Here is a 13,704-nt window from a genome sequence, read left to right on the forward strand (position 1 = left end):
GGGCAGGAACCGGTGTCGACCGGACCGGATCCGGAGGCCGGGCAGGAAAGCGCTGATGGGACAGCTCCGGAGACCGGGCAGGACCCGGTGTCGGCCGGACAGAAACCGGAGCCGGTCGGACAGGCTTCGGCAGGATCCCCCACGGAAGTGGACCAGGAGTTGGCAGGAACCCCGGCGAGACAGGTGATGGACATGGGGCTGGCAGGGCCCCCGGTAGAACCTCCAACGGCACGGGATATAGGGTTGGCAGGACCCCCGGCAGAAGAGTATTCTGCGGGACCTCCAACGGCACAGGACACAGGGCTGGACAGGACCCCCGGCAGGGGAGCAGACGGCGGGACCTTCCAACGAGACCGGACCTAGGGTTGGCAGGACCCCCGGCAGGGGAGCGGACGGCGGGACCTCCAACGAGAAAGGAGAAGGAGCTGGCAGGCCCCCCGGCAGGAGAGCAGACGGCGGGACCTCCAACGGGACAGGACATGGAGCTGGCAGGACCCCCGGCAAGGAGAGCAGACGGCGGGACCTCCAACGGGACAGGACAAAGGGCTGGCAGGACCCCCGGCAGGAGAGCAGTCGGCGGGGCCTCCAACGGGACAGACATACGACTGGCAGGACCTCTGGCAGAGGAGTAGTCGATGGAGCCCCCAACGGGACAGGACCCGGAGTAGGGACCCGAGAGGAGACTCGAGAGGGGAACCAAGGGGGAACTCGAGAGGGGACTCGAGAGGGGACTCGAGAGGAGACTCGAGAGGAGAACCGAGGGGGAACTCGAGAGGGGACTCGAGAGGGGACTCGAGAGGAGACCCAAGAGGGGAACCAAGGGGGAACTCGAGAGGGGACTCGAGAGGGGAACCAGAGAGGGGACTAGAGGAGGGACCAGAGGAGTAACTAGAGAAGGGAACTCGAGAGGGGACTCGCAAGGGGAACTAGAGGAGGGACGAGAAGAGGGACGAGAGGAGGGACTAAAGGAGGGACTAGAGCAGGGACTAAAGGAGGGACTAGAGCAGGGACTAGAGGAGGGAACTCGAGAGGAAACTGGAGAGGGGACTCGAGAAGTGACTAGAGGAGGGACTAGAGGAGGGACTAGAGAAGGGGACTAGAGGAGGGACTAGAGGAGGGGACTCCAGAGGGGACTCCAGAGGGGACTCCAGAGGGGACTCCAGAGGGGACTCCAGAGGGGACTCCAGAGGGGACTCCAGAGGAAACTGGAGAGGGAACTTGAGAGGGGACTGTGGCAGCTGGGGCCGGAAACCTGGCTGTAAGGTCCGGAGCGGAAGCCTGAACCCTGGCTGTGTAAGCCAGGTAATCCAGTATGGACACAAAGCTGCGTGGGCCGGTACTGGAGCATTGAGGCATGGCTGCTAGCTTGGCTTTGCGCCTCCTTCTCTTAGCAGCCGCCTGTGGCATCAAAAAAGCTGAATCCGCTGGGTCCATCTTTGGTCGGTTCGTAATGTTACGGTGTATGTTGGAAGCAGGACCCAAATGCAGATATAAACTGAAAAAACTCCTTTATTTCAAGGCTAGGGCTAGGGATATAAACAAAGACAAAACAGAACACTCACCGACGAACTAGTCATGACACAAGACGAACCGACATTGAACACTGGGAGACAGGGGAATTTAAACACAGGGTAACTAGACACAGGTGGGAACACTGATGAGCACAGGAGACACACAAGGAGTGACAGGTGAAAACAATCAGGAAATTAGACACACCAGGGAAACTAACGACAGGAGGAAAAACACAGGGAAAAGGACCAGACAATATACCAAGAGGAAAATATGACGGGGAGAACAGCAAAACACCCAAACCAAGACATAGAAAACGTGACATAACACAATAATCGTAACATTTACATTTGTAATGCCTTCCCAATTATCCCTTTAATTGTTTATAGCCTACTGTATGTTTATTTCATGGATATTTCTGTGTTTTCTGGTGTGTAATATTTGTAATCTTGGGGCCTCTTCTCTTTTGTATGTATACATAAAACAAAACAAAAAGGGCCTAGATAAACGGGGTATACAGTTTAAAATGTTAATATATTTAAAGTGTTCAAAGTGCAGTTTCAGTGCAAGTCAGTTGAAACGATCTTAAGTTGGCGTGACGTTGAAGTCGTGCGACCCTGCTGCTGTACTGGCTTGTAGTTCATTTATAGCATAACGTTAGCATTTCGCTTTTGGCGACTAGATTTATGATTCAAAAAGTAGGGTAGACATGTGGAGATTATCCGGCTGAACAAAACGTGATCCCTCTCTTAAATGTGTGTCAAACACAGACCTTATTTCGAGCTATTTTCCAAAATCCTATGGAGAAATTGCATTGCGTTTTTGACGAAGGAACCGGAAGAAGTTTACTTCCGGGTTTTACGACCCGTCACTGCGGTTCTCTATTGGGCGTGCATTGCAGCAGTACTTCAATGACTCGCCAGCAACAGACGGCCACTTTCACCAGTCTGCTGACGTCATGTGCGCGTTCACGTGTGTTGGAGGAGGTGCTCTGTAAGAAAGTCTGAAGGAAGGGGCGGATTCTTTTCGGCTGTGTACTTTCAAATTTTAGTGCACTCGAGCCGGTTTCTGAAACTTACCTACCCCACATTTAATTCAGGAGACTGAAGGGTGGGGTGTTGTCTCAGTGACGCAATTGCCCTAATTTCAGCTTTCTAGAATTATGTTGTACACAAAATGTACCATTCATAACAAAGTTGTCTAGAAAAACTTGTTGCATTGATACTTACATTTCATGCCATATTCTATAATATTCTGAATACTCAAATGTATTATGAGGTTGGACTTTGAGTGTCCAAGAAATCCATGCCAATGAACAAGTCAAACAGAATGAAGCTGGATCCCCTGAATGAAGTCTGGCCATCATTGGTTCCTGCCTGAAAATAACATTTTAAAGATAGTTTTCCATTATCCAGCTAAATAATCTGTGTGTTTACTCTGCACCAAACGCCCTTTCTCTTCTGCACTCAAGTTTATTTATCTACAGAGCCGGTGAAGACCTTATTGAAAATAACAGCAATTAGAGGGGTGTCAGATCCGTTGATATTTACTTTTGATGATCTACCCTCAATATGCACTTTGTTTGATCAGCTCAAAGCCCGCTGGCAGCTGTCTTTCGTTGAATCAAACTGTTGTTTACCTTCTTAAAATCAACAGGAAATTGCCTTTTGGTGCCAGTTTATCCTCCATCGACTTGCTTTTGCTGAAGATATTAGCATTAAGTACTGACAGACTAATCTAGGGTGCCATAAGATCATAGAATCATGAGCTTACAAGTGGCTTGGACAAAAGGGCCAGTAAGCTGTAGGAAAAATACACATCTGATTAAACTTGATTTCTGTATAATTTCTGTAGTCTAGTGTCGGACATCTGAATCGCCCCACCCTCTCTCTCTGAGTAAAATATAGGTCTGTTCCAGCATCAACTCAGAGTATACCATCACAGGCTGTGGCTAAACTAAAAGGGTTTTTCTTTTGTCCGAGTAATCTTATGATACAGAACAAGTCAAACCACTAAGGATAAAAACAACGGGTAAAATCTTCAGCACCAAAATGTCTACCAAGAAAAGTGTGTGGTCCCTTGTTTGGCAGCATTGAGTGAACGACGTCTTTCAGTGTTAGCCTCCTCCTAATGTAATGCTGATAGTGTCTCTGTGGGAATGATAGGTGTGGTTGTTGAGCCATGGGTGCTGTAGATTCTTCTTTCAGTTTCAACATTTTCTGTCTTGAATCTATACAGTTTTTTATCCTAAGATGGAAATTATATCCAAAATGCGCTTTTGTGGCATATTGTTGTGACCTGTTGTAGCTTAATTTGAGCTGAGACATTAAAAAAAATGTATACTGAGTAAGGGGTTTATCACAAAAACATTTAGTAGAATGTATTTAGGTTATTTAAATGTCTGGTATTGTTGAAGTTTGTCTATCTTATGCTAGGGGGTGCTGCAGCTCCCTCTTCCCCCTTGTTCCCGCGGCCTTGCCAACCGTTCCCCTACAACAGGGGGCAAACATCTTTCAACTAATGATCTACTTTACATTTGTTTTTAATTAGGTGTATTTAAATAGCTCTGAGCAATAATTAACTAGCCAGAGCATCGAAGTGGGAGTAACTGAGTCAGTAAGGCTTTTCGGTTGTGGCGTGGTGTTGTTGTTTTTCTTCTGCAGCTAGTTCCCTCAGCCAGGGCACTGCGCCAACACTGCATTACAGGGGAGCTTGTTCTTTCTTCCCCTTCTTCTTCTCCTCTGAACATCTCCAGAGGGGAGAGGGTCTGCCTCTAGTACCCGCACATCACCGGCGTGACAACAAACAACCTGCCGTGGGACAGGTGCAGAATGAAAGAGCGAGAGTGCAAATTGGCGGTCTAACGCAAACATGATTGAGAAGAGAAGGGGAGACAGAAGGAGAGCAAATCTGACCCAGGAAGAGAGAGAGAGAGAGGAGGAGAGGAGGGTGAAGGTGGGCGGATACTTCCAGGGCGCAGCTCAAGATGGTGTTTGAAGTGCTCTGGGGGTCTCCTCACTGTATTGTCTCTCTTAATGAGCTTTTTATGTTCTTGTGTATTTTACACCCCATGGTCGCAGAGCGCCTCCATCGTGGCCTCCTGATGGATCTGTTCTTTTTTTATCCAGCTATTCACGACTGCATGTACATTTAATTATAAGCATCTGGTTATTGAAAAGGACTAATTAGCAGATAGGGGCGAGAATATCAGGTCAGAGGCTCTCCTCTTCCTTCCGCCCCCGTGTCCTCACCCTCTCCCCCCCCCCTTCCCCTCAGGCAGAGATTATGCCGCTGTTTGGACTGCTGTCTCCGCTGTGTTTCTGCTTGTGGTTTTCAGTCTTCAGGACAAAATGGAAACGGCAAATACAAATCTGTGTGAAGCAAAATAAGGTTAGGAGTTAGGACAATTGAAAGGAACTTCAAAACAAAACTAAGAACAAGCTGTCAGGAAAATAAGATGAATAACATTTTGAATTCAAAGACTCAGCTGGGCTTATACAAAAACAAGCAGTCCATAATTAGAGGAGAAGGGTGAATTCCAACTGAGGTGAGCGCATAACCCAATAAGGGGGTAAAAGAAAGGCTTCGCAAACTCCAAAGAAGCACCTAAATTTGCTTTCAAAGATTGTGTGTGTTTTCAAACACTGTACTGTAGAGAGTAGATTCAGGAGCCTCTCCCTCGGCATGTTCTCCACCAAAATATTGCCTATAATGATGCAGCATGCGGGATGTAGAATTATCCCCACAGACTTTAAAATGAAAGCATTTTCTCTGCACTCTCACCACTCCAAAACTTAAAAGAAGCCCACCCTCAGTAGGTCTGTTAATTTAGCGAGTGTATGGGGCCAGCAAAATGTTTCCTTTTTTTCTTTTTAAGATCCGAGCCAAGGTTATTTGTCTTTCCTAAATTGGCAAAGACTGCTTGAGTGTGAAAGCGAACGATTGATTGATTTGTTTTGTGGTCTTTAAAAGCACATAGGAAGAACAAAAGCGCTCTGGTTTTCTCTGGACCATGAAATAATCTGACAGCTGATCTCTTTATCATGACATGGAAAGCTTCTACTTGCCACATTTCCACAATCATTGCAGCGTACAACAGCAGGTTATAACTTATTGTCTATTGATGTTTTGCTACCAGCCAGTATGTCTGAGGATGGGTTTTTTTCTGACCTAATTTTTGTATCAGCATAAAACCAGCAATTACTGGCTCACATGAACATTAGCCCCTGTCTTTCCTCTTTGCCTCCAGCTTCCCCTTTAAGTAATAGCCTGGGGTCAAACAATGTCAACATGCTTTGTGAGCAATATGTCAAAACAGACTTTAAAAAATAGATGTGATGTTTTAATAAGGAAGAAAGGGATGGTGTTGAAGAAAAGGGGCAATAGTCCTAAGTGCTCTCTTACCTGCTTGGAGGAGGATGCGAGTCGTTTAATTGCATAGTAATGGAGGTCAGTGCTTACATGGTCTCTTAGCAGTCTGTTAAACACTTGGTCCAACCAACCAGCCGCACAGTCTCCAGGGCTCTACGACTAAATGTTAGATGTCGGTTAAGGAGATGAAGAGTGATGGTGGAAGAGAATGAAACAAAAGACAACATGGAGGACCTCTAAGGCCGTGTTTCATTTAGTCCTCTGGTCACAGGGGGGAGTGGTGACTGACAGTAGAGGTGACTTGCCTGTCTGCTCAGCTGATTGCCGCACTGACTGAATCTCCCTCTCTCCCGCTGTCTTTCATTTTCTATCTTCCTGTCTTCTCAGACTTTTCCCGGCTCTTGCTTTATCTCCCCCCTCCCTCTACTTCCCCTCCGCCACCTCTCCCTCTCCTGTGGATATCTGTCACCTGAAAGGAAGTTTTAGTTTTTAGAATAAACATGATAATGGGTTGGGATAAAGAAACAAGAAAATGTCAGACATGTTACACAAGGAGAGAGTGCTCTTGTCTTTTCCTTGACAACGCTAGGTCAGAGCAATAACTTTGCAATTTCTTTGAAGGAATGCTTCTAGCAGTTCAGGTCAGCTGTATTTTGACAAGGAGCACCTCTACAGAGGTATACATATATATTTATATATGGGGCAACCATTGTGTAGCTCGGCCCGAGGAGAAGTTTGATTTCTTTTAAATGGAAAAATGCTTTTACAAAGTATTGCCGCATTTATGCCCCTATCTCATCATTTCCTATATTAAATCTAATTTAAAACAGGAAAGGGAATGGTTTAAAACGTATTTAAACATTGTTTTTAGGTGATATAAAGGATAATCCACCTTTGAAGCTGATGTTGCCCCAAGCCCTTTCTTCGTTAATATCTTAGCAAAATTGTGTAATTTAGCTAATTGTTCTCCGGAGTTCTCAGATATCATTAACTGGGAATAATTTGCTCTTATTCTTTGTAGTGGTTTCTATGTTAACACGTCAAGCTGCATAATCGAACTGACAAATTCAATGATCATTAACTCTGGTGACAGTGTGCATATAGAAGAGTGGCAGTCACTGGACTCTAACGCAGGGAGGATGATGTTACCAGGGTTACGGAAAAATAATGCAGGACGTCTGGCAAAAGAGTTGTTGTGTTGTCCAACAAAGACCTGCGTTAACCTTGTTACTGTTTCTAGTATTTCCTTGCAAAAGAAGATACCATAATTGCCACTGTGGTTTCTAATGTTGTGCAATACCGTATCTGTAATACTTAATCAGGTGACATTCGATAAGCATCCTAACTCTCTGATCTGTTACTCAAACTGCTTAATGTTTTTTTTTTAGTATGTCACTGGTCTCTGAAACTATTTCCCCCTACCAACAAAGCTTTCCCTCTTTCAAAGCAGTGCTGGTTTCTGTCGGAACACTTACTGATTTGTGTGTCTGCAAATTATTTAAAAAGCACCCTTAAATGTTATTTTCCATAGCATACACACTGTAAATATGCATGGTATAAACATATCAATATTCAAGTTAAAAACCTTTGTTTAAATGTATTAGACATCACTGACTGAACTTGTATTCACATACATATATTTAGCTGTCATCACTGAAATGTCTGTACTTCTGTACATTGACACCACTTTGCATCCTTAATTCTATGAACAGCTAAAAATCATTTCTACTCCACATTTCTACGGTTTTCTTCTGTGCCAGAGAAAACTCACGTTCCTTTGGACCAAAAGGGGTTTAAGAAAATACTTTGACAGGAAAAACCCAAAACAAGTTACTCGGTTTTTAAAAGGTTTGTCCTCATAAAAGAGATGATTAAATGTGTTTTGTGAAATGGGACGTAACATTGGTGAGTCCTGGAAACCTTTTGATATAGTCAAAACAACGCACTGGAGCTGGCAGTCTGTCTTTTTAATGGCTAATAAAAGTGTTTTGTAGGCTTAATGTTTTATTAGTTTATTGAGAATGAATTGTGTGACATTAGGCTTTTTTCTTTTCCCGCCTTGTAAACGCAACATAAGCAAACACCTAAAAAAGAAAACAGGGAAAGGGGCAGAATAGAAAAAGGAAGGAAAGGGGGGCATAAACAAGTCGGGTCTGGCTGAGTGAGCAAGCTAATTAACTCGAAAAACTATAAAAATGTAAATTGAAATTTGCTACCGTGGGCATCTAATTAAAGCCACTGGAATGTTAAGGACCAAATTGAATTTTGCTAAAGAAGAGGACGAATATATGATTTTGCCACATTGTCAGGTATCGATCGCCGACAGTGGCCTTCTTCACAGCCATATGGAGACAGAGGGAGAGGAGGGTGGATGACGCACAGGGAAGTTTGTACAGAAAGAGCACGGTAAACTAAATATTCCTGCACTAACAAAACAGTTTGGCAGAGACAGAGAATATAATCAGAGCCAAATGACGCTCTTAATTCTCCACAGGTGCATAACGCAGGCAGTTACATGATACTTGAATGAATTATATGAAATGAGGATAGACTGGGACACGCTACAAATCCTCACAAGGTTCACTAGCTTCTAAGATCCTCCATGGCCCTGCAGTTAATTGGTGCAGTGTACTGTATGTATGATACTTTGCTGTAATTATTGTGCATGCAAAATTGTTGTGGTTTATCTTGTTATATCATGTCCTCAGGGCATGTGATTAGTGTGTGCTGGTTTGTGTGTGGAGTGTGTACGGGAGTTCTTGTGCATGCGTGCAGGTAAATAAAAAAGTACCCCTCATGCATCGTTGTTGAAGAGTCGAGTGGCCTCATTCAAATGCCAGTCCATTTCTCAATCCAAAACTGGAAGGGTATGACAAAAAAAACGAACCCTGAAGGGAAGCCAGCCAGCTTCTCCACCCATTTTATTTTTCACTCGTTCTGTTTTTTTTACGGTTGCACAGCTCTGAATATTTAAGCTGTCATTACACCAGATGGGAACAGGAAGGCTGAGGATTGTATGGCTTTTATTGAAGTAATAAACAATAATCACTAGCTCTCCTAACATGAATAATCTGGCTTTCTCCACCGTGATGTTAAATTCATAAAGCTAATGAGAGGGATTCTGCTGCGGCAGAAAGGTGAGCTTTTTGTGGCTTTGCATACATTCTCATCTCTAAAGCGTTTCTCTCTGTTACCTCATTTCATTCTCGCCTATGTGAAACAGGATCCATCTGCGAATGAAATGTGTTTAGCAGCTTGAAAAACACATTTTCTTTTATTTCCTCCCTCTGCTCAAAATTAAACATCTTTTCATTTCAAGTTGAACACACAGTGTGTGAAGGGTAGAATGGATCTCATTGGCTGCGGAGTCTAGCCGGCTCATTGTGGAGCCAAGAGAGCAAATGTAGCTGATAAGAAGGAAAGCCCTGATGGACAAATTTACAAGCAGCCATAAATCCTTCCTTTTTCTTCCCTCCCTCTTTTTCCTCCCTCCCTCTCCCTAGTCTACCGGCCTCCCTGTCGACAGTTGCAGTTTGTTAGCTCAGTAAAAGTTTCATATATGGGCAGAAGAGAGGAATGGTCTGTCTGGTGTCGCAATGAGTAACGGGCTGCAGTAAACAAACTTGAAAAAGGCGATAAATAGACCAAATCAGGATGGCAGCACCAATAATGCATGAACAAGAGGCGGGCTGCGCTGTGAGGGTGGCACAGATCTGCTGAATGTTTTCCCAAATTGTGTTTTTCTCTTAAACAACCTCACTTATAACCTTCTTACTTTGTCTGCAAGTCTCCCTTTAAGCAATACATTCTTCCTTTTAAGTAAATAGTTGTTGACTAATCCCCTCATGGTTATGTTTTTCAGCAACTTCGTATGCAAGAAGTTAGACAAAATAATATAATGTTATCCACAACAACACAAGCTACAGCCTCACAAAATACTGTATCAAGGCAATAGATGCTGTTAGAAGAAGTATGTATTGACTGGCTGTTGTACTGGTTTGCAATATTTTGTCAAAAACTCTTATTTTTTCCCACCCCTGTATGTATGAGCTTTTAAAAAGCTTCCAGAGAAACCCTCGTGATACTCTGCACATATTTAACAATATATGCCAAAAAATACATACATCTTCCTTTGTTTTGTATTATTAAATCCATGAATCTTTTGTACCTGTATTACCAAACACTTTCCTCTAATAAAATGATGACTGAATGCAAAGTCGATGATCTGTCACGATCACAGGTACAGATCAGAACCCAATAGCACGACTCAGATACAACCAGTATAGTAATGTTCAGTTTATTCCAGGTCAAGGACAGGCAGAGTCAAAACCATTAAATCCGTCAGACAGACAGGCAGGCAGGCAGGCAGGCAGGCAGGCAGGCAGGCAGGAATCAAAAACTGGGCAGGACAAAACTCACTGGAGAGCTTGGCGGAAACAACAAGACAATCTGGCAAAGGACAACTGATAATGAGGTGGTATAAATACTGTGGAGTGATGAGGGAATGAGTAACAGGTGAGGGGAAGGGCTGAGGAGACCAGGTGAGGGAAATGAGCTGATTACAAGGGCCTGGAGGAAAGCGGGATCTGAAATGACAGGAGAGTTTAGATGAGGCATGAAACAAACAATAATAGAAGTGTCTAACTTGTGACATGATCTTGTCCTTCTGACTTTAAGTGGTCCCTCTTGTAACGGTAAATCGGTTTAACTTTCATTTCACAAGGACTTTAATATTTGTTTTGACTGGTATTGCAATAAAAGGGTGGGATATATTGTCCAGTACTACAGCATATTTGTAAAAAAAAGTTGTATAAGTCATTAGGGGCTCTAGAGGGAGCTACATGAAGTCTTATTGCTTCAAGTCACTTGAAGACTACAAGTTATGAAAATGGACAAAAGCATGAACAAATTAAAGGTTATTAGACCTCCTCATCTCTGCTTGAAGTGTTAGCATTAAAGACCAATGAGCTGTTGCATTGTGGTTAATGTAGGCGACAGGTTTTGACAAGGAAGAACACTCAAAACCAACATTCACAGATGCTAGACAGTGTCAAGCCATATTGATATGACACCTTCACTAAATACAATGTTATTTATATTTATATTCATTCAGTTTCATAAAGATGGATTATGTATGTATGTCATTCTTTTATTACACACACACACACACACACACACACACACACACACACACACACACACACACACACACACACACACACACACACACACACACACACACACACACACACACACACACACACACACACACACACTCAGATCGATATCACCCTTTGTGATATTGGGCTATAAATAAACATTGATTGATTGATTGATTGATTGATTGATTGATTGATTGATTGATTGATTGATTGATTGATCGATCACAAGTAAAACACTCGGAGCAAAACTGAGTGAAAGATCATACATTTATGAGTTATAAAAAATGACAGTTAACGATTACATCAGCGTTGTTTTATAACAAATACATAAAGACATCCTGTTACCTCTCTGCTGGTTGTAGTACTCGGGGCAATCTTTTTTTTCACCAACTGCATTCCAACTTAACATATTCATTGCCTGAAGGAACAAATTATTTATTTCAACAAACAACCTATTAATAAGAAATCAATATGAGATTCCCAGAAGTGTTCTGCATAGATCGTTAATGAATTGAAGCAAATTGAAAAACTGTAGAAAATAAAGTAATAAAAGCTGGATGCTAGAAACAATGACATAAATGATGAAAACAAATACTTTTTCAGTGCGTACATTGTTAATGATTAAACTGTTGTTTGTGTGTGTGTGTCTGTGTGTGAGAGAGACAGAAAAGAGGGAGTGTGAACGAGAAAACAAGCTGGTCCTTCTGGAGGGGCTTACCCATTAAACAGCGTTTTTATAGCTCCCACATATCATTTGAATTTGCATTTATGTGCTCGCTGATAACTGTTAAACATGTATTGACGCATCGTGTGTTTGTGTTTCGCGTTTCCAGGCTCATTTTCTTTTATTTGACCTCCAAGTTCCTTTCAGCTGCTTGAAGTGAAAATATACTTTTCTTACTCCTTTTTGATATTTTAGTCAAAACCATATCACAGCCGTTAATAGAGGCTTGTTATATATAGACACAAATAAAGCAGACATTATGAAGGACAGAATTGTCAGATGCCACCACATCTTCCATAATACTATGCAAAGAACAATGCATTTCAACCATAGACTGTATATTCAACCCGTTTCAACCTCCTTCTCTTTCTCTTGACCCAGTGGTCCCACCATCTCCACAGTATGCCGTGTTATTAAATAGACAATGTATGAAAAACCCGCTCCTCCTGAGAATTCTTTCTAAATTTGTATTCCTACCCGAGCAGCTGGTCTGTAATGCTCAACAGTGGCATATTATAGCTATTTTTATAGTCACACTATTAACTTGAACAAACACACAAGCAGCCACGCAGGTGCGACACACGCACAGACACACACAGAAAATAGCAGATTGTGAATCAGATGCTGCAGCCTTTGTAAAATCTCTTTGTTTGTGCTGTAGGGCATCAGGCTCATGCAGACATGTTTGTGCCATGTGTGTGTGTGTGTGTGTGTGTGTGTGTGTGTGTGTGTGTGTGTGTGTGTGTGTGTGTGTGTGTGTGTGTGTGTGTGTGTGTGTGTGTGTGTGTGTGTGTGTGTGTGTGTGTGTGTGTGTGTGTGTGTGTGTGTGTGTGTGTGTGTGTGTGTGTGTGTGTTAGAGTGTGTGTGTGTTCGTGTGTTTCACTTTATTCCAATTAGGAACACATTCACCTCTTTACCCCCAGGGTCATTTTCGCATTATCACATCCCTATCTCTGCTTAGTTTTAACAAATTAAACTTAATTACCATCACAGGATGCTGTTAAAGTATTTTAAATACTTGGTGTGGGAGAATGTGCTACAGTGGTTTTATTAATTGGCAAGAGAATATTTCAATTGTGCATCTGACAAATCAGCCGACTTTCATACAGTTCACCTGTCAATCAATCAATCAATGTTTATTTATATAGCCCAATATCACAAATGTTACATTTAATTACATTATGTTACAGTGGACTTTGGACAGTTTGTACAGAGTATCAGTATGACAATATGACACCCTCTGTCCTTAGACCCTCACATCTTACAAGGAAAAACTTCCAGAGAAAACCCACAGTTTAAAGGGAAAATGGGAGAAACCTCAGGGAGAGCAACAGAGGAGGGATCCCTCTCCCAGGACGGACAGACGTGCAATAGATGCCGTGTGTAAATTGAAAAGATAATACATTTGCAACATAGGTAGTCCAAATGTTTGGAAATGCATGTGTCTATAATAATAAGATGAATCCACGAGGATATCCATCCAGGACTCATGATCCAAGACAACACATCCTCACTCCCAGGTCGGCCTATGTTGACGTTATGTCAAGTCCCCTGTGTCGGCTTTTTCCAACGCAAGGGGGGGGGCCTTAGCGTCCATTTTCAACGCAAGGGGGGGGGCCCTTAGCGTCCATTTTCAGCTTTCCAGGATGTCCATATGCTTCTATGGACGCTCATGGAAGCACCATTCGTTTGTGTCGGCTGCCCTTAAAGGCAATGTGAGCGTCCATTCTCATTGGATAACGGAGAATTGTACACCCGGAAGTAAGTATTCCCCTTACTGTCGATTGATTTTACAGTGATATCTGCACTACTCATCGACTAAAAAACACCAGATTATCCTTGTTAATTACACAACATTGATTGGTTTAAATTGTGTGCAATGCTTTTGTATTTTTCCCCTTCGATTCGGAGAAACAAATATTTTTTCGGAGTAAAGGA

The sequence above is a fragment of the Pseudochaenichthys georgianus genome, chromosome 22 (genome assembly GCF_902827115.2).
Source record: "Pseudochaenichthys georgianus chromosome 22, fPseGeo1.2, whole genome shotgun sequence".
Classification (NCBI taxonomy): Eukaryota; Metazoa; Chordata; class Actinopteri; order Perciformes; family Channichthyidae; genus Pseudochaenichthys; species Pseudochaenichthys georgianus.